Below are 22,305 nucleotides of genomic sequence, written 5' to 3'. Positions count from 1 at the left end.
CGAATGCCTCATCTTTGCGTTTCAGTATGTAGGCCCATACTTTCCTGAAAAAATCATCTATCAAGGTTAACATGTATCTACCCCCACCATGTGAGCTGACCCGAGAAGGACCCCAAAGATCTGAATGGATGTAATCCAGAGTTCCTTTGGTAGTATGAACCGTTGTACTGAACTTTACCCGACTTTTCTTCCCGAAGACGCAATGTTCATGGAATTCCAGTTTTCCAACCTTCTGCCCATAGAGTAAACCCTGCTTGCTCAGTATATCCACCCCCCTTTCACTCTATGCACTAACCGCATATGCCATAGCTTAGTATTCTCAACTTCCTTGTCTGATGATGATACCGCTACAGATCCGGTAACTGTGTTACCCTGTAGCACATATAGACCATTATTTTTCAACCCCTTCATAACTGTAAGACTCGCCTTAGAAATCCAAAGAACACCACCTTCACCAGTATACTTGCAACCATTATCATCCAGCGTTCCCAAAGAGATTAGATTCCTCTTCAAATCTGGAACATGTCTGATGTCTGTTATAATCCTCACAACACCATCGTGCATCTTGATCCGAACAGTACCAATTCCAACCACGTTACAAGGAGCGTCGTTTTCCATTAACACCTTACCATCATTAATGACTGTGTAGGTGAAAAACCATTCCTTATAAGGACATACATGGAATGCACAACCAGTATACAAAATTCACCTATCTTAAGCGAAGCAGGCATTAATCGCCAGAATCTTAGCTTCATCACTCCTCATAGCTTTTCATAGGTGCATGGCTCACCTCCATCAATGTTTTCTCCCACACTAAGTGAAAATGCAACCATATCTTCCATTCCATACCTTTCCGGTGCCCGAATGTCTCTCCTTCCCCTATTCCTCGCAACACTGTAATGAACTAGCTCTGGTTCATCTTCCTCAGCTTGCTCATCTACCTGAGGTTGAACATATTCCGGAGTGTCTATCTCAAACTCCACCTGTTTTCCGTGATCTTCCTGTTCCACCTGTTTACCAACACCCTCCTGAGCATCTACAGGCGTTACCTTCTAAGTTACCATGGTTAACTCATCAAAAGTAACATCTCTACTGATAAGAAACTTCTTTGATTTTCCATCCAGATTCCACAACTGATAACCTTTCACCCCGGGCTCATAATCAAGAAATACACATTTCTTAGCCCTTGGATCAAGTGTACCTTCCTTAACATGTGCATAAGCCGGGCAACCGAAAATCCTCAAGTTCTCATACTTCGCAGGATAACCAGACCACACCTCATTAGGAGTTTTATACTCAATAGATGTACATGGTGAACTATTTACCAGATACGCTACCGTGTTCACTGCTTCAGCCCAGAACACCTCTGGCAGCCCTGCATTTGAAAGCATACAACGAGCTCGTTCCATAAAGTTCTCTTCATACGCTCCGCCACACCATTCTGATTTGGTGTATTTCTGACTGTATGGTGTCTCACAATCCATTGGTCTAAACAGAGAGATTTACGTGGTTCGATTGGTGAGGCCTACTCCACGGCGACAACGGCGCGATGATTTCCACTATGATAAGCAAACAAGTTTATACAAGAGATTTCGTGATATTGTGCTACTAATATCTCCTTGGGGTTTAGTTTATATAGCCACTTAACCCTAATACCATCGCCTCACCGGCTCTCTCTCTACAACCGACATTATACATGGATACGTTAACAATAATGACCGACATAAGCCTACCTTCACATTCCAGCTCTCTCTCGGAGTCCAACTCTGCCTCGGAGCCCTACTTCGCATACCAGCCCAGTCTCAGTAATCAGCTCCGCTAACGGGTCCAAAATCCGCTTGTAAGCGGATTGGCTTTGGTACCAATCCATATTCCAGTCACTTTTAACAATGACATTCTCATAGAATCAACATCGGTTTTCACACACAAACTTATCCTATTAAAGGTAGTCTGTTGTACCTTACATCGGAAGTAATTTCTTAGGATTTAAGATTCGTTAAAAATATTGACCTTAACCTCGTCATGGCAGGCAACACTGGGTCATCTTAGGAACGTGTGATAAATCTCTTTCAGTGTTACGGTCGAGTCAATATATAACTTTAGCTTTCCCATCGAGCCTACATCTCCAATTAAAAACTTTGGATTTCCATTATAACTTCATTCCTTTACTTTAGTAAATAAGTAGATATGCTAGGTTATCTTTAGATTTGGCATAATCTACCGTTATGAATAATTGTGAGAGCAATTATTTACAATATTATGTCGTTGGCGAATGTGTCATGACTTACAGTTGTCCATTTTACTATGTGTGGTAGCAATAGCTTCCTTATTATCGTTATGTATATTTATTGCAAGCAGCGGCTTAGTGATGGACCTAAAAGGTTACTGATGTGACACGAAAATGTCACATTTGGAGAGCCTAACTTAGACTAATTAGTCATTTTCGAGTGTTATCAATAATATTTTATGTGTTTTTCTTGTTAGGTATCATTTTTGGAGTGAAACATGTAATTTGGAATAAAGAGAGCGAATTATCACTATCATTTCATGTGCCAAAAACGGGAGAAAAAGATCTCAAGCAAATCAAATGACAAGTGGAGTCAATGACGAGTCCGACGGTAAAAACGGAAGTTGAATCGGAGTTCGGACAGAGAAATTATGGAAGATGCAAAGCCAAAGTCGCGTCTTGAAATTAGATTTGTAGAGACCAAGTATGAAGGCACCTCTTGATTTCTAAATCAAAACCAAGTTCAAGCCCAAAGTCCACAAAAGAAAAGAAAAAGAACAAGACAAGGAAGAATCTTGGAGGCACCCTCTTTATGCTTTAAAGTCAAGTCTGAGTCAAAGTCAAGATTGACTAGGGTTTTGAGTAGTCAAAAGGGTAGCTACTATTCATCTTCTTCTTCACCATGGAACCAAGCAACAAGCAAGAGAGAGAAAAAGAAAGGGGCTAAAGGAGTTCTGGGGTTCTTGAGTTTGAAGGCTTAAGAGAGAGAAAAAGAGAGGAAGAAGAAGGAGGATCTGGCCAAAGCATAGGCCGGCCGATCTGCTGCTCGGGCTGCAACACGAGCAGCAGCTCGGGCTGCAACACGAGCAGCAGCTCGGGAGTGCTTCAGCACCAGGGCAGAACAACAGCTTGCTAGACGCGACCAGCAGCAGCATAGGACGCGTGCAAGCAGCTCATGTAGCTGTTGCTCCAGCTCGGGAAAGCAGCACGAGCAAAGGTAGCTACTGCATTTGGCCGGACTTGATGCTTCATAGCTCGAGATGGAGCTGCTATGCACGGGATGGGAGCTTCTACGGCTCGGACAAGCACGGGAAGGCTGCACCTAGCTCGGATATGCACGGGACAACAAGCAACCGACTCGGGCAGTGGCTTATTGGCCGGACTTTCATGGATTTTGCCGGATGTCATCAACTCTTTGGCCAAAATTTTCATGGTGTTCCGGCCACTTTCTTGGCCGGAAACCTTAGGGCTTTTCTTCCCCTCATCCTTGGATAGCTTCTCATGTGGTTTGATTTGATTTTGAGTTAGAAATTTTTAGAGAGAGAAAGCTAGGGTTAGCTTTAATGATGGATGTTCTTGAGATGGAGAAGATGAGTCTGATTACTAAAGGGAACCCACATTTTGCTAAGAGGAGATCGGCTGCACCTTAGCTAGTCATATTTTCCGACGATCTTAGCCTCGAACCACATCGATAAAGGGGGATTCTCTCATCATTTTCTTTCCATTTATTATTCAATCACCATGTTTAGTTAATTTTAGTGTGGCGATTATATGAGATGAAATGTGATGAATTTGTCATTATGTTCAATATGATTTGATGTTTTGATTATAAATTGATGTTGATTTATTCCGATTATCGTTTCGATCGTATTTTCATGTGTCTTGTCAAGCACTTCGCATAGTTAATAGACGAAACAAAGTATTCGATATTGATCGTAGTCAAAGTCATAATTTCATGTGTCTTGTCATGCACTTCACATAGTTAGACGACTAGACAACACTTTCGTTGACTCGGGATTAACCGATTATGACGTTTATTTGACTAAGTATGATCTCCGGATATACGTAGTGCTTATAGACATCACCTTAGGAGTCGAACATTGATTATACTTTGGAACATTAGATCGGACCATACATAATTGTAGGTTTATCAATATGGGTTCCCGGACTTCGACACATTACTCTTGTAATCGGATACTCTTGAAGCATGATTTGAATGTGATGAATGACTTATTATTTGTTTACATGTGAGTTTAATTGACTTCTTCTAGTTTTATAAACTAGAAGCCATGATCTTAATCGTCTATTGACACAAAGTTTGGTAATGCGTACTTAGTTTGATAGTCGATACTTACTAACCTTTGATCGATTGTACTTAGTTTGACATATTATACTTATTAGTGTCATACTTGTTCATTTTCAATTCATTAGATAGTGTGTGTAAATTTGATAGTCGATGCTTAGTGACGTTTGATCGATTATGCTTAGTTGGACACATGATGCTTAGGATTGTCAATGTGGGTGAAGTTAATTACCTTTTCATTCGAATATATTAGTAGTATTCAATTCGTCACCTTCGACCTTGAGGATTAAAGTATCCTTCTCAATCGACTTTTGCCCAAATCTAGTCTTATCGTCTCCTGACTCTTGTTCCTCCAACTCTTCCCTCGAATCTCTCTCGCCCATTTACTTTGATTGTTTAGTAGTTTTATTTGTTTTCTTTATTTCCTCTTAAATCAATCATTAAAACTCCCCATTTATCTTTGTTCCTTTTCCTTTTAGTCTAAGATAGTGAGTGACTTGTAGACTTGGTGGGCTAGACTCTCCCGATAACCGGACTACTAACCTATCCTTGGATCGACTCCAGTTTTACTGGTTACTACTTGACACCTCAGCTTGGGTGTGCAACCTTTTCGGGTGCATCAGTTACCCGAAAAGGTCTCCACCCACAAGTATACGAGAGAAGTAATAAAATCCGGTAAGACTGGGATCGATCCACAAAGATAGGAAGGTGATTCGAATATCGAGAATGTCGAGTCCAACGGTCTAGGTGTCACTTACTAACTTAGACTAAAAACTGAGTGATGATAATTGGGGTTTTGATTAGTTTATAAGAAATAAAGAAAACAAATAAAACTAACTAAACTAAAGGTGAGAGAGATTCATGAGAAGAGTGGAGGAAGAATCGAGTGAGAGGGATACTTCGATCCACAAGATCGATAATGACAATAACTAATTATCTATCAACATGAAAAGTTAGTTAACTTTACCCACATTGACAATCCTATGCATAATATGTCAAAGTAAGCATAATCGATCAAAAGTTACTAAGCATCGACTATCAAACTAATAACACACTATCAAAAGAGTTGACAATGAACAAGTATGACACTAATAGTATAATACATCAAACTAATTATAATGGATCAAAAGTTACTAAGCATCGATTATCAAACTAAGGTAAGCCAAGAAGCAGTGTGGCTGTGACATTTCTTGGAGGACCACTTTATGATTTCAGGCCTTTGGGTGACCCAAAACAATTTCAGTAATATTTTGCTAGGATCGGGAGAAAAGTTAGACTTTTGTCAGAAAAACTCACTCGGGTCAAGACCCGTAAAACTTAGGCCCACGGACCTAAGTCAAATATGGAATAGCCCGGGACGACAATAGGTCAAGGCTCAACAAGCTGGCCTGGCCCAAAGAAGGCTCAGGTGGTGCATAGGTCCGACTCATGCTCGGTTCGACTCAAGGCCGAGAGCTTTGGGCCTAGACTAGACGCGTCTAGACGCATCTCAGTCTCGGCCTAGGCATAGGACGCGTCCTGCCTAAGGCCGAGCCTTAAGGATGTCTCGGACCAAGTACGAGACTCCCTATGTCGTCCCAGACGCATCCTATATGCGTCTGGCCTTTGGCTGAAGCTGTTAGGTCATCTCGGTCCTAGACCGAGATGCCTACAACATCCTAGACGCGTCTGGTGGAAGCTACCAGGTGTCTCGGACTAAGTCCGAGACACACTCGGATTACCAGAAGCGTCCTAGACGCGTCTGTTAGTTGCTTCTAGACGCGCGCCTGCCGTCTCGAACCAAGTCTGAGACGGTCTCGGTTGACCTGGTCGCGTCCCAGACACAACCAGGAACCGCGTTTGCACATTCCAGACTCCTGGTCTAGAACGACCTCGGTCAGCACGACCGAGACTTGCACGCGACTGACAGGGACGCGTCTAGGAAGGTCTCGGTTGACCTGGTCGCGAGCAAGAACCGCGTTTGCACGCTCCAGACTCCTAGTCTGGAACGTTCTCGGCAAGCACGACGAGACTTGCACGCGACTGGAAGGGACACGTTTAGGACGGTCTCGGTTGACCTGATCGCGTCCCAGACAGACTCCTAGTTTGGAACGGTCTCGGTCAACAATGCTGATGTTAAAAATTGACCTGTCGTTAGATTAGCATGAAAAAAGGATTTTATCAATGACAGCCTCCGTTATGTATGATTACTCAATCCGTTATGTTCGGTGTTATTCTGCCTACAATTCCTGCTTTCAGCTCTGCTACCTCCTCTGCTTCTCTTTATTCCAGCTCCTCGCTCATACTTTTTGTTCTTGCTTCAGCTCCTTGTTCTTGCTCTTGTTCGTCTGTTCCCGAGAGGAGAAAACCTACAAAGGGTTCGAAAACCGCTTCGACGCTCAAGTCAGTCAGGGTACTCTTTGCAGTAAAAGAATGAATATTAATTGATCCTTTTGGGGGGCGAGTTATGAGAACTCTGAGTTTCTGGTGATCTTTTTTGAGGTAAAGAGATCGTGTCCTGTGAATGACGATGTGGGGGGCCTTTTATAGGCGATGTTAGGTCGAGTGTGATTAGTGGCGGTGGTGAGGCAGTTGCCGTCAAACCGATGGGGAAGTTTCCTATCTTGAGTATCTAGGGTTTTTCTCAGAGTCTATCTCAGATCTTTGATAAGTGGAAGTTCCTAAGTTAAAGGATTCTCTGTAAATATCTTGCCAGTGTGATAGACTTTGAAGGAGAAGTTTCTTCCTTTAGATACTTGGAGTCCAAACTGGCTTAAACACTTCGAGATGTGTAGCCGACTGAGATCTTTCTAGAAATTTCGAGATTAAGTCGGTAGGTCGCTTGGCACTGCTGCCTCCCCAGTTCTGAGCGTAAGACACTGGCTGAACCTGTGCGGACCCCCCTTACTTCTTTGAAGACCTTAAGGCTGATCTGTCCATGCCTAGGGCGTTTTGCAGGGCTGGTTTCTTCTGGCCGACCTCCCAGTTAAGGGAATACTCGGTACACCATTAGGGGCTCAGTCGTCCTGCTACCTTAAGCCGGGTTGACCCAGTAGACTTCAGGTTTGATCTTGACTCTTAAGACGTTAGTCAACGTCTGGACATTTTGTGCATCATCAAACAAGACTGAGACTTGCACGCGACTGGCAGAGACGTGTCTAGGACAGTCTCGGTTAACCTGGTCGCGTCCCAGACGCGACCAGGCACCGTGTTTGCACGTTCCAGACTCCTAGTCTGGAACGGTCTCGGCCAGCACGACTGAGACTTGCACGCGACTGGCAGGGACACGTCTAGGACGGCCTCGGTTGACCTGGTCGCGTCCTAGACGCAACAGAAACCGAGTTTGCGGGTTCCAGACTCCTAGTCTAGAACCCGACAGGCAGGGACGCGTCAAGGACGGTCTCGGTTGACCTGGTCGCGTCCCAGACGCGACCAGGAACCGCGTTTGCACGTTCCAGACATCTTGTCTAGAACGGTCTCGACCAGCACGACTGAGACTTGCATGCGATTGCCCCAGACACGTCCCGGCCTGTTTTTAACAACTTCTAAACATATCCTTGCAACTTCCAGTTTTTTTTCTTTTGCTTCCAAAGCTATTGTCCCCAATGATTTAGAAACTTCTAAAAAACACAAAACTTGTGTTCAAACGATTTCTAAAATCAATGAAGAACAATTCTTTTGAACACACTTTCCAATTCCGAAATCAATCAAAATCGAATCTTTTGAAACTCTTTTCAGTCATCAATTTTGAAAATCAATTTGAAAACTTTTAAATCACATTCAAAATCATCAAATTGAAGCCTAAAACACTTTTAGACATACTTATCTATCCAATCAATCATGGATTAGTCCGAAACTTGGCAAAAATTAGCTATGTGGAAGAGGCTCTGACGCCACTACTAGATTGTGGTGTCTTCTAGTTTTCTAAGCGGAATATCAGATATCTCATGTCTAACACTAGTAGGCCCCAAGAGTATCATGCATAAGCTAATAATTAACTGAGAGTTAAGGATTACCTTAATCTCTAAATTTTTTCTTGAACCTTCCCAATTGAATGCGAATACCAAGAGCTCCAAGTGTTGTTCTTCTTCTACAGACACCCAAATGATCAATCTGATCTCTCACCTTGTAGCTAGCTAGAACTCCAATGGTGGTTTGATTAGAAGAACATCTTCTTCTTTATGACGAGTTACATAGCTTGGGAATTAGCTCTCTTTCTTTCTCTACTTGATGTTGTAGAGTAAGAAAGTTTCGTAAGAAATTTCACACCTTATTGAAGTCTCTAAGAGACCTTATACAGAGTCCTAAGTAAGAGTCCAACCCTAATTAGGTTTCCTAAAAGTCTCTTTTGAATAAGATTAAGGAAATAATCGAAAATAGAAACTAATTTCTATTTTCATTGTTTCCTTAGTTGTGGCCATCCAAATCAAGCCTAACTGGGTAGATCTGGCCGGCCCCATTAGGACAACACGGCCAAGCTTGACCGTGCTCTTTTGGGCCCCAAAACACCTCCTTTGGTGCCCGACCCAAATACCCTTTTTTGGGCCTTTTGTGTTACCTTTGCCTAAACTTCTTTTAGGCCTATGAGACAGGTTTATGGGACTCTCCCATGATTTTATGTCTCATTCCACTAGTCATTCATCCGATCAAATAGACATTCTTATGTGTAACCCGATGTAGGATCCAGTCGAAGTTGGCCACGAATTACTTCGTAATTCAACAATCGTAGTTGATTTCTAGCTAAACACTACGACCCCTAAATTGTCCAGACTTATGATATTCTTCATCATTTGTCTTATCCGACAAATTGCTCACATTGCATCTTTGGTCGAAGAACATCTCCTTCAATTCCAAGCAAGAGTCGAATACGAATACGCCATGTTATGCCTAAATCAGATAATAATACGATGGATGAAAGAAGACCAAACCATAAATCACGAATTAGGCAGAGCCAAAGGTAATAGAGAGAACTAAACCAATATACAACACTCCAGATAAAAGAAAAAAATGATAATTTAACTATATAGTATATTAAACACTTACACCGAAACACGCTATTAATACATATACAGTCACTATACAATACTAAAAACAAGTACAACTAACAAATTTATTACTATTATAGGCAAAAGAAACTTCTAATATAAGTAGAAATACCAAATACTACTACTAAAAGCTATACAACAGATAACTAAAAGTGCTGCTACTACCCTCTAAAAGGTTCCTTTAGTTATCTTCATTTTGTTCATTCATTGAGGAAACATGAAAGGATAATTGAGGGAGAGAAGTCTGGATATCCATTAGACTGTATTGATCTACTGATGGGTTGGAATTGGATGAGGACCTGATGTGGGAGGAGGTGACTAAAATGGGCTTGAAATGTTTGATGGGGTGACCACTTAGAAATAAAGTCGACCTAGCTAAGTAGAAGACGACAAGGTTTCTTCGAACTTCTGCATCACTAAACAGTCAACGTTTTTCGAAAGTTCTTCAATATAAAAAAAACCAGTGCATACCTCTTTATGTTTACCGCAAATAGAATTACAAAGATCCCTGGTATCTTCCAATTGAGACGGTAAAACAAGATTCGATGCAGCTGGGTACGATGAAGGATCTGTTTCATTATCTCTAGTAGAAAATATATCCTGAGAAACCGGATTTTTGGCTACTAGCTGATCAGTGTGAACTCCTGAAGTAGCTCCCTCTCCATGATAGAAAGATTGTTCAGAACATAAAGGAAAAGGATGCATGATCTATAAACCTACATAGGCGACAGACGCTCCTAGAAATTTTTTTATAGTAGATGATAAGTTTTAAGTCTCTATCCAAGGCTATGTTGAAAAAGTCGGGACTAGTTCCCTGCTAGTCCCAGACTAGTCCGTAGTCGCCACTTTGGCGACTCGACTAGGGAAGAGAACCCTAGTCGGGACTAATAATGAATAAAGCCCCAACCAGGGTCGAGTTGACTAGCTGGGCCAGTCGGGCTCTATAAGAAAGCAAGTCGGTTTTTTTTATTTTTCCCAAACCGAGAAGGCTCATCCAGGGTTCAAACTTTTGGTCCTTCCCTCATTTTTTCGTCTTCAAATATCAATCAAACACCATTGAAGTACATTTTGAAGCCATCTTTTTCTACAAACTTGATTTCTAGTAAGTTTCTCTCTGATTCTTCTTCATTTTTCTCTCTAGAAATCACAAGTTAGTTTTTTTTTTCTATATAAACACAAGTTAATGTTAAGTTTTAGTTATTTATACTTCATTAATGTTGTAGAACTTCTTGACTAGATTTGGCTTGTTATGGTTAAATTCTTAATGTTTTATACTCATAATGTGAACTGATATTAAGATTTATGGTCTAATTTCTACTGTTTTATATTCATAATGAACTAATTTTAGAGTTTAGTGTCTGATTTTTGGGCATAATGAACTGATTTCTCATCATATTGATCTCAAACGTTTATATTTATGTCTATATATATAATTATATATACAAAATAAATTATATATTTATATTATACGACTAGTCCCTTGTAAATACGACTATTAACGACTAATCCTAGTCTCGGGTCTGCCAACTAGTCCTTGTTGCCGCCTTTTTCAACATAGGTCCAAGGTTTCAACCTGAAAGGATGCTAGAAGCGGTTTGCGTACATCATAAAGGAGGTAGATCTGAACAAAATCATGAAGTACCTTATCAAAATTGTCTGGTTTAATCTGTAGAACTTTACGCATGACAGAAAACAACAAATGGATGTCTCTTCTTTATTTTGAAGTGTTGGTGGAATCTCTTTTAAAACACACCATAATGGTTTCATATTAAGTTGAGAGATTTTCTGTTTGAACCCCCTTTCCTATAATTCACTTGCTGTTTGGAGTCTCTTTGTTCAGTGGTGCACTTTGGACTCCCTTTTTGTAAAAAAAAGTTAGATATAACAGTTCCAAAATATTTTGGACTATTTTACCCTTTTTCTTCTTCATGGTGGTATTATCCTGCAATGGAAACCCTAGCAATTCATATAATAAACAAAAAACCAAAAACAAAAAATCTTTAGCAGAGATCAAGATTTAGAGAGAGAAAAATTGTGTAATAGTGCACCAAAACGTAAGATAAAAACAACAAATTTCGACTACAATTCAAACAATAAAAGAAGATCTTGAAGTATAATCCTAGGGTTTTCCATCACTTCTAAGTGCTTGATTTTTGTTTTTATATTAATTGTAAATGTCATAAAAATGAGTAATTGTCTATTTTGACCTTAAAGTATTTACATATTAGTATTCCATACTAATTCATTATGCTCGCGAGTTTGGATAAAAGAGAATTACGATTTATGAATACTTTGTGTTGAAAATATTAACCTCAAATAATAAAAAATTATGGAGAAAGAACTTACGTTGCGACATGGAGTTTAGGTAGTTTCGTGATTAATAAAGGAAGAGATGTGAGAAAGTTAAGGAGAAAAGCTTAGGTGAAGGGTGAGTGAAGAAGAAAAAGAGTCATCACTAAAGTCTTGAAAAGATCTTTTTACTTATCAATTGTTTAAGATTTTCTTTTTAGTTATAATTATATTTGTAATTATTATATTCGCAGAAGGATAAAAATGTCTTTTTTAGCACTTAGAAAGTAAGTGCAAAAAAAAATAAGCTCCAAGTTGGAGCTTACTTTTTTGCACTTATTTTGACCCCACTTACAAATGATATTCACTTATTAAGAGAAAAAACAAACGACCTAAAATTGCCGGCCCACACTTATTAAGTGAAAATCACTTAATAAGTGCAAAAAATCAAACATCCTCCAAGTTGAGAGAACTTCCAGCGTTGATATGTCTTGCTAGGGCACATTATGATGGTTGTGTCTGATGGTAGTAGGTGGCAACAAATGCAAATGGGTAATTAAAATCCCACTTTTTAACTTTTGCTTCAAAGTGAAGTTGCCTCACAAACATACAAAAAGAAAGAAATTGTGTGTATCAGCACAGATCAAATGGGTTTTAGAGACAGAAACCTTGTGTAATCCAATCAATATTTCTGTATTGTTAAAAATTGGAACTCACTAGTCCCTCAAATAAAGTTGCTTTAGATCCTCCTGCTACTACTTCAATTGTGTTCAAATTAAAGTTAATCTTTAGATCGACATGTAGAAATGGATTTCTTTTTATCTCAAAATCAATAAATTAATACTATGTTTTACTTTCGCCGTCTCTCTCTGATTTTTGTTTTTTATTACTCATCCATGAACATGATGATCAAAATTTCAATGGGGGTCCAACAAATTTTAAACTTGGGGGTCCAAACTGCAATATTAGTTATGTAAGGGTAAAATGGGATTTATTTTAAGCATAATTTTAGAGACGGAATATTCCCTAAATGTTCTATCAAAGGAAGTCCAAAGTCCAACACTGGAAGAAGGGAATCTAAGCAGCAAGTTAATTATAGAAAGGGGTCCAAACAGCAAATCTCCCCATTAAGTTCTATGCCCGTGAATGTGAAAGGAAATGAAATAGATTTCATAACTAGAAGTAAACCTCGAATAATCAAAGACCTACCAAAGTTAATTGGTTTCCAAATGAAAAAAAAAACTTTTTGATCTTAAAGTAAAGTAATTTGAGCAATGAACATAGAGAAATCTCAGTATCTTTGAATATATCATGATTATGCTCCCTTAAGAAATCTATGAGGAGTTTGAGGCTAAAATCATAAGGATAACAAATTCTAACCAGAAAACCCCTTGAAAAAGATGAAAAGTACAGAAATTGTTTATTAAAAGAGATTTTTAACTAACCTGGATTAGAAATATACATGTTACTCACCAAGGACATAGCTAGATTATCAACCTGAGATCTATAGTGATGTTGAGACATTAGATTAAAAAAGAAAGAGTAAGAAATATATCAGTATGGAACTAAATTTCTCAGAGAAAGAGAAGAAGCAGACAATTTGAGCACATATCTGAGAGAGAGATTGAAGAAGGCAGGATATAGAGCCCCTTTCATGGGGAATAGGAAGAACCGAAATGATTATACAACGACCTCCCTACCAGTAGTTTAAGTTAACTTACTGACAGAACTGCAAAAGGATGTAAGGGAATGATGGTTTGTAACTACTACTGTTCTTTGAATCAAGAAAAATGAATTATGTTTGAAATTGAATACACCTAAATGGACTATCTGGAAAAAGAATTTATGCATCTATTGAGTGAAAATCTGTACTATGGAATCCCTCTTTAGAGGGTAATCACAACACCACGAGTAAAGATTTAACCAATGGAAAGAAACAAAAAAATTATAATTGAAAATCTTAGACTTGAAAGAAGAAACAAAAGTCTAGGGAGAGCAAACTGTAAAAGAAGGGACTAACCTTCTAGGAACTGGAAAGTAGGTAGAACTAAATCAAGAGAAAGAGATACTTACCTGTTGATTAAAAGTTGCGATGCCAACCCTACCAGAACTTAATTGCTTCCACCGATAGTTGTTTCAGTGAATTGAAAATAAAATTATACGGTCAGGTGAGAGATTTGCGATATTATTGATAAATAGGTTAAGATAACAGAGGGTGTGAGTTAATCTGACTTTGATTTGTTGAAATTATCTGAGAAAAATTGAGATTGGAATGAGTTCGTTTGGAGAAAGTGAAAAGAAGAGTTCCTTCTCTAGTAAAGTTAAATAATAAAATGAATTTTCGAAAACCCAAACATGATTTTCCTGCAAAAACACATGCATTATCCACACCAATATTCTTTTCATATTTAAGAATTCAAGCTCTTGAAAAAAAAAACACCACCTTAAAAAAATTCCTCTACCCTATACCTGTTAGAGTAAACTCAACTTTTTCTCTTAGATTTAACTTTAAATATAAATTAGTTTTTTTACAAATCAAATTCAAAACCAGGTAATTACAGCAATTAAAACCCAACAAAGTTTAAATTAGCTTAACGTTGTTAAGATTTTTTACTTAACATTGTTACACTATTTGATAAGATAAAATGCAAAATACAACAAAATATTCACAAAGATTCTTCAATAAAAAATAATATAAAATCTACACTTATATATGCACCAAAACGCACAAGATATAATATCTACTCCAAAGTTATTATATCTATAAAACAAAATGCACACACATATGCTAATATTCAAACAAATACTCACTCCTAGGAACATTTCGTACCTAAGTGCTTATACAAATAGGGTAGAACAAGAATGTATGCACCAAAAAGACTTGCACAAAAACACCCATTCTAAAAATAAAAGCATGCCAAACAAAGACATATTCCTCAGAATATAACTTTAACAGGCAACCCTACTTAATATAAATAGTAAGAAAAAACTCGCACACAATATATAACTCAAAACAGTTTATTCAGTACAACCAACCTAGTTATTTGATTTTACTAATCTAATAATCTTACACAATTAGAACTCTGCCCTTAACATATCAAATACTTACCTAAACACTAATTACATATACCGCTCAGATAAATTCAAACATCCCTCGAATATGACTCACATCAGATCATGTAAACTAAAAATGTTGTCCACCAAGTATAAAACAAAATCATATACTACCTAATAATATCACTATTACTATACAAACCCAAAAAACATGAAGTTATACCTATTCAACGAGGGAGATTTTATAGGCGATGCCCTTTATCGTTAAAGGCAATGTATTTAGCAAGTGATCAATTCATCTCTCTCTTCTCCCTCTGTTGTCGGCGAATGGAATCCTCCCCTTTGCCTGGAATGGAGAGAAGATAGAGCAAGAAAAAAGATTCAATCGAGGTCGTCAGCCGGCTCCGACCTAATGGCAATTAGCACCGTGAGGGAAAACATGGGCTGACGCATTGCCTCTTAAACACACATTGCCTTCAACCAAACAAAGGATTGTCTTTAGCAAGATTGCCTATAATTGCATTCAACAAGTAAACCACTTTCATCCATGAGGACAGACCACTAAACTCTTTCCACCACGGGCAAATAATTCCTTGTTATAAACCAGAAGTAATTTTTTGCAAAGATACTCACTAAAATATACTACAATACTATATCTGCATATCCACCCAAAACTCATCAATCCTAGAAGAGAAATACTGTCAAAAGGGACAGTGCAAAATTTAACAAGCACAAGAACAATCAACAACCCAAATCACACCAGTAGCCAATCAGTCATACTACTAAAGCACAAAATACTATAAGTTACGCAATCTCAACTAAAAGAAAGTATACTATAAGTTACGCAACCACACTTAAAAAATCCGACATACATCATTCACGCAATATTTTTAACAAGACTACACATAAAAAAACATACAGACACTCTCATCACACAAAATATAATTCGTATAAACATACTAGAAATAGAAGAAAAACACTAACATGTATACCCATCTCGTCGTATACAATGTACCTAAATATACAAAATGTATGTCGTAGAAAAATACTTAATTTAAAAATTTGATTCCAAGTAAAAGCACACCAACATATTCAACTCAGCAGCATGCAAAATATGACTCCGAAATTACTTCAATTTTCAAACATCTCCATTGTCATACAAAAAAAACAATCTTAAGATGAAAAAGTACACCTACATTTAATGTCTCATATAAACTATACAAAATTAATTACTCAAATCATAAGATACAAAAACACCAAAGACAGAATACAAGACTCCTTATACAGAAATATACATACTATAAAATGAAAGGCATCGCACCCACCAACTTCTATATCTAAAATGCCAAATTAAATCATTCTAAAGTGTAGTAAAGACCGACGTACAAAATACTCAGGTCAATCAAGTATATTTATAAGTTTTTTTATAAACAAAAATACATATTTTATATGAATAATAGCCCAAATTAATAATTTTGTATTCTTACCAATATATTGATTACACACACAAATACTCTGGAAATGTCCAGAAAATAAAATGCATATAATATGTCAAACTAATATTATTATTGTTATTTTTTACTACATAAACGACGATGGAACACTCATATGAAAGCACTATAATATTTACTCGAATAAACGAAGTTTATCAATTCAAACACCACTAAGGAGTGGACAAAGGTTATTACTCCACATTAATATTGACTAAATGGCTAAGTGGGTTGTCATGACTCCTTATTACCAATATATTAATTATAAAAAGTTGAGGCTGACAACTCCTAAATTAGGAATTAAAAATAGTGTTAGTCAAACGAACTCTTCGTGAAGAAAACCTGTTTGTTAAGGGCAAGTTCAACGTTAAGGGCTTTGGCTTCTAAATTCAAATTTGGGAGACCCAGCCCCAACCTTCCAACCTGGGAGCCCAGGGGCTAATAGTTTTTTATTTTTAATTTTTTTAATTAACTTTTTTTTTAATGTTAATTGTTTTAAATCTGTTCCTTTCCAATTCTTTCTCCAACTTTTTTTTTTTTTCTATCTTTTCATAATTCTCTTTCTCTAGATTAAATAAATAATATCAAATTATAATTTTGTATTTGAAACTAATAATTTGTAGTCGAAAATTGAAATCAAAATTCCACACGCATATCACACACGGACATAATTTGGATTTGGGAACCCCTGTTAGAAGCCCGACATTGGAGTTCAAAAAATTTGAGAACTCCCAAAATCCAGGGCTCCCAAAATTGGGAGCCCGAACCCCTACATTTGACTTGCCCTTGTTGAGTCGTTTCCGCTTTAGAAGTGGGCGGAAATAACTCCACTATCACATCCCCGCCTCAATATCCCCACCTCAACATCCCCCCTGGAAGTCTAATGCTACGGCCATGACCTCCGCCACTGTTGGCTTGTCACCGCTACCATACACCACCACCATCATATTTTCACTAACATTTATTTTACACTATTGTCCTCAATCACACATCACATCTTCAAAAAGAACCACTGAAGAAAAAGGAAATCTGTCTGTCCTAGACACCACTTAGTCCCCATTCAGTTCTCCCACTCCTTACTATTTCAAAATGAAAAAGCTAATTCACAAAATATTACATTGCTTATCTAGGTCACTGCAAAATTTTCTCAAGGAAAATTTGTTTTGACAAAATCAAGCCCTTTTTACTGTGTTTGAACTCAATGACGACAATCGATCCTGATTTCAAAAGGTAGGTCGTGAAGTTATAGGTTTCCTATGTAACTAGCAAATTATCGCAGATAAAATGAAAGGAATGCGAAATAAATAAATTTAGTGAAGTGGACAAACTGTTGCAAACTTTTCTCGAACTTGTCAAGGAAATAGACAAAGAACGTATTTACCATGTAACTGTGGTTCAAGCCTCTAAGATGTACCTCATTTGGCCATTTTGGAAATGAGCCCCATAGGCTAATAAGAACATGTAATTGATATTTAACCCAACTGATTTATTTTATTTCTTCGAAATAAAGACCTAAAGTGCTAAATCGCTGGTTGACTATGTGGAGTGTGTCTGAGTTATCCCAAATTGATTGTGGGAAGGGTTGTGGTCAGTTGTAATTTATGATCACAAACTCTTTATATCGAAGTAGTTGGTTAGCTAAAACAACCCTTACGCCAGCTGCACACTGGGCTTTCCGCCCATAGAATACTGAAAAACACCTAAATAGGACAATATGAGCCATTAACTACACGAGAATATGAATATGAAAACTTTGGTTTAGGAACACATAGTGAATTATTTACCTCACATGGTGACAAAAAACAAGGTGTTAGGTTACCAGCAAAAACCCACTGATGTTTTCGTGCTTGACAAATAATCCTGCTAAACAAAAGAATGGTTATGTAAAAACTGCAAAAATCGAGCTGCTTACTCATGTATCTTCAATTACACTATAGTTGGAAGTTAGAACGTTATAACAAATTTATGTACCATGCCAAATCTTGAATGTTACTCTTGCAAGTAGCAAAATTTGAGTCTTTGACATGGTAGATCTTAACCAACTGTTGACACTAATTGCACAACAATTTCCTTCACACCTAAAAACAAGTTTAGATGATGTACCTTTCTCCTGAACAAGATATGACATCTTTGCCACTGCTAATCGAAGTGGGTCCGGCAGACAATGTCTACCAATTTTCAGAACTGCGTGATAAAAGAATGTATTCTTTAAAGCATCAGAAGATCAGAGTATTATAGAAAGCATCCTCCCAAGTTAACGACCTAAAATCAGTTTCAAACGCCAAGAAGAAAAACGAGTTTAGAAATGAACAGAGATTAATGCCAAATGAACTGTGCGTTCAAGTGTGTGTGCATGAAAGAGAAGAGTATGACGTAGATAACAACTCCGACCACCTAAAAAACAAAATAAACCACTCAGATTACAAAGTTTACTTCGAAGCCAACAAAAACTAAAGTTAGCAAGCAATAAGATTCATTTAAGAAAAAAAGTTAACTGAACAAATAGAACAATAAAGTGTTGCTGATAACCTGTATAAGTGGAAATTACCCCAAACTCAAATCTGTCCCATAGTTAATGAAAGACAGTTTGTTCAAGACATAAAAGCAGAACCTGTTATTTATCCCTTTGATGCAAAGAAATCGTCTCTTGAACCCGTTGTAGAGACTCTTCCAAACGTAGAACCCCTACTCAATGAATGACATGGTCAAATCCATGAAAGACTTTTCACAAGATATCCCTTCAATAAATGACATAAAAAAATTAATCTGTCCCAAGGACCACAATCTGCCACACTATCAGATTTATCCTAACAATACTGCAGGAATAGAGACCCGGGTTGATGAGCATCTAAAAAATGAAATCATGGGGAAAACTTCAGTCACTTGAGTATTCCTTCTTTTCCTTCACCTAAAAAGGATGAGACTCATTTTATTCCTTGTCCCAACACTTTCCTATTTTGCTAATATTGTTAAACGTTTTTCAGAGAGGTCGTTCATCTCCATGGGACAGTGTCTAATAGGGACGTCAGGTTTATGAGTTATGTCTTAAAAACACTTCGGCACATGATGGGCACTAAACTCAAGTTTTCATCTACATACCAACCACAAACTTATGGGCAAAATAAGTAGTCAGTAAAAGCTTAGGATAATTCTTGTAGTGTCTTGTATGTGGTAGTGCTAGGAAGTGAGAGTCCATATTGCATTTAGTTCAACTTACACATCAATTCATGAATTGCATTGGAAGATCAAGAAAATGCATTACCATGGACAATGGAAGTATAAAAGCGTCATTGATTTACAATGTAAGCATGAGGAATTTTTAATAGAAGATTATGTAATGATTCTTATAAGGCCTAACTGATTCCTACGAAGAGTTGCAAGAAAATTAACGACCTTATCAATGTCCCATTATACCTATGAGACCAACAATTTCATCCTTTATCATCTCCACAATTCATCCCTTTAAGCAAAGATGAGATTGAAGATATCACGGACGCACAGGTTGCTACAGGGGATACCAAAAGTAACTTCTCAAGTGGAAACTTCAATATATTTTTGATAATATGTGGGTAATATAATATCCTGGAGCGTTCCTAACAGTTTATTTAGCCAGAGGCAAAACTTTCTCAGACACGGACGGGGAATGATGCGGGCAACTTAGTGGTCTACTTGCTAAGTAAAACATGATGTTATTTTCAGTTCTGTTTTCTTAATGGGTGATTTCTCAAATGGCCCCCTACTTCATGACCATGAACAGACTCTTGTCTCGCCCCTTAGTTTACTGAAAATCTAACAAATCTTTTCAAACATCTAATTTTAGAAGTGAATTTCTATATCTAACAAATCTTTTCAAACATCTTATTTATCAGATCAACGTCACTCAAAATGATTTAGTCAAGAGCTAATACAAGTACTAGGGCGTTGACATATTGATAGAGTAATAATCATTTACGAGTAATCCATAAGAAAGACAAAAGCCATAACAAAATTTATTATAGAAGACAAATAACTAACTAACCTGGGATTTGAACGATGAGAGATCAAGCACATCATCAAGATGACCATGAAAAGCACAGACGGCCTTTTTTGAAAGCGAAAGACATTCTCTGGCACCATAATATGATCCATGCTAATAGACTCGCTTTCTCTTTCTTTATAATCCTATCTTCATCATATTATATACTCAAGCTAGAATGGGGTCAAAAAGTTATAATGAGAACTCAAGAGTAATTTACACTGATTTGGTAGAAATAAAAATAAGATGATAGGCTCATAAAAATTGTCTACAAGTGATATTCATGCAGAAAATCATTCGATTATAATCCAAAATTATAGCAATAGAAATTTTTTGGAAGAAAGATAATGCATTTATACTATGAACACATCCGAAGACATCTTCCGGGATCCCAGTAAATAACGAGCACTTTTTAAAATGTCTTAAATGAATAGTGAACAAAGATTCAATCTCACAGCTACTATTATCTTAGAAAAGCATAAATGTCGTAAAGCATAATCATGAGAGGAGTAAACTCTGCCTCCAATTTGGAGTCGAGTAGTTGCATCTTCGAGATTCTGGCCACTTCCTAACAAATGATTGCAAGTAGATATCCCTTACATCAAAACAACAAAGCATATTCGTATCCATCCACACATTATCCATATTTTAAAGATAACCGATGCGAAATATGAATTCAGTAATTACCCTGGGTTTGACTAGCTTGATGTTTCCAACAAAACAAGCTCCAAGGCTAAAAGCTTATCGAACCAACCAATTACAGTAGTCCAGAATAACATTTCCCCTTCAAACAACCAATTAGATCAGACTTCAGAGCTATAACTTAAAACGTAATATTATGTTTAATAGCAAAAAAATGCAAATGAGTTACTTCATTTTGTGAGTTTGGTTGTAATTCATTTGGTAGGCCAAATTGCTTTCATTGCCTTTAGTCTTTACCACATAAAGGGACTTCATATGTTCATGAAGTTTCTATGATAGCCACTTGCCATGTTTGACCCTCTGTCAACATGCATACAACACCATAAGTATCGCCCAAGCAGTTTCGAATATATAACCCCAAAAGCAAACAAACTGCCAACCTTAATCTCAAATAGGGTTGGTTTGCGAAAGATATTCTGCAGAAAATCATTCAATTACAATCCAAAATTATATCAACAAAAAAAATTAGCAAATTTTTTATTACATTTTAACTAGAGCACATTCAAAGACACCTTGTAAGTTCCCAGTAAAAACAACTGCCAGCCTTTATCTTGAACGGCACCACATTTTAATATCATGAGAAAAACTATGAATCCAACATCAGCCTACATCATAAGATAGCTTATTGCGATGTAAGCAATAACTTGTTAGATTGGAAAGACCGAAAGAATAAACAACCACAAAAATAGAGTGTCTGCCTTAATCTCGAATAGGAACACATTTTTGGTGTCATGACAAAAGTTATAGATCCAACATTTGATAGAATATCGCAACATGTACAAATTACAATAACTTGTTTGAAAAGCATCACACAAAGATTCAATCTCAGAACTACTACCTTAGAAAAGCATCAGCGTGACAAAGCATACTCATGGAAAGATTGAAGTTTATCGACGATTTGGAGTCTCCAATAGTGGCAACTTCGAGATCTCAACAACTCCCTACCAAATGACTACAAGTACAATCCTTATCTTAGATAAGAATCAAAACAACAAACACAGACACGTTGTTATGACACAGGCTAATCGTACTTCTGCAAAAAAAACATAGAGAAGTTTTAAACGCACTTCCTAAAAATGTTAATAGCGCCTCTCTCAAATGAAATTTGTGAGGAAAGGAGGCGCATCTAACACACATGGGAGGCGCCTATAAAGCTTCCCAAAATTCATAACCATGCGGCATTATCCACATTAAAAGATAACCACTGCAACATATCAATGCAGTGATTTCACCGAGTTTAACTGTCAAGGTATTTCCAACAAACAGAAGGCTTCAAGAATATTGAACCAATTCCATTAGAATATTTCAGGATACCATATCCACTTGAGCTAATTAATTAGCTTAGAGTTGTAACTCAAAAGTAAATTCATCTATTATCAAGACAATGGAAATAAGTTTTCTAATTTTGTGTGTTTTGTAAC

At 37.3% G+C, this 22,305-nt stretch overlaps 1 long non-coding RNA gene across 1 annotated transcript; it reads right to left on the bottom strand.

Moving 5' to 3' along the window:
• Positions 1 to 17,528: 17,528 nt before the first annotated feature.
• LOC147531716 (uncharacterized) lies at positions 17,529 to 21,917 on the bottom strand. The gene is made up of 10 exons (XR_015227759.1): positions 21,723 to 21,917; positions 21,397 to 21,489; positions 21,265 to 21,300; positions 21,054 to 21,184; positions 20,870 to 20,966; positions 20,186 to 20,355; positions 18,779 to 18,852; positions 18,271 to 18,429; positions 17,952 to 18,027; positions 17,529 to 17,867 (listed from the first exon to the last, which is right to left on the bottom strand). It is a non-coding gene; the product is annotated as an uncharacterized LOC147531716 (long non-coding RNA).
• Between the last annotated feature and the right edge of the window lie 388 nt (positions 21,918 to 22,305).

The sequence above is a fragment of the Eschscholzia californica genome, unplaced genomic scaffold (genome assembly GCF_041429995.1).
Source record: "Eschscholzia californica isolate CP2 unplaced genomic scaffold, dmEscCali1.0.p SCAF_6, whole genome shotgun sequence".
Lineage (NCBI taxonomy): Eukaryota > Viridiplantae > Streptophyta > Magnoliopsida > Ranunculales > Papaveraceae > Eschscholzia > Eschscholzia californica.
This window is presented reverse-complemented; position numbering and strand designations above follow the sequence as displayed.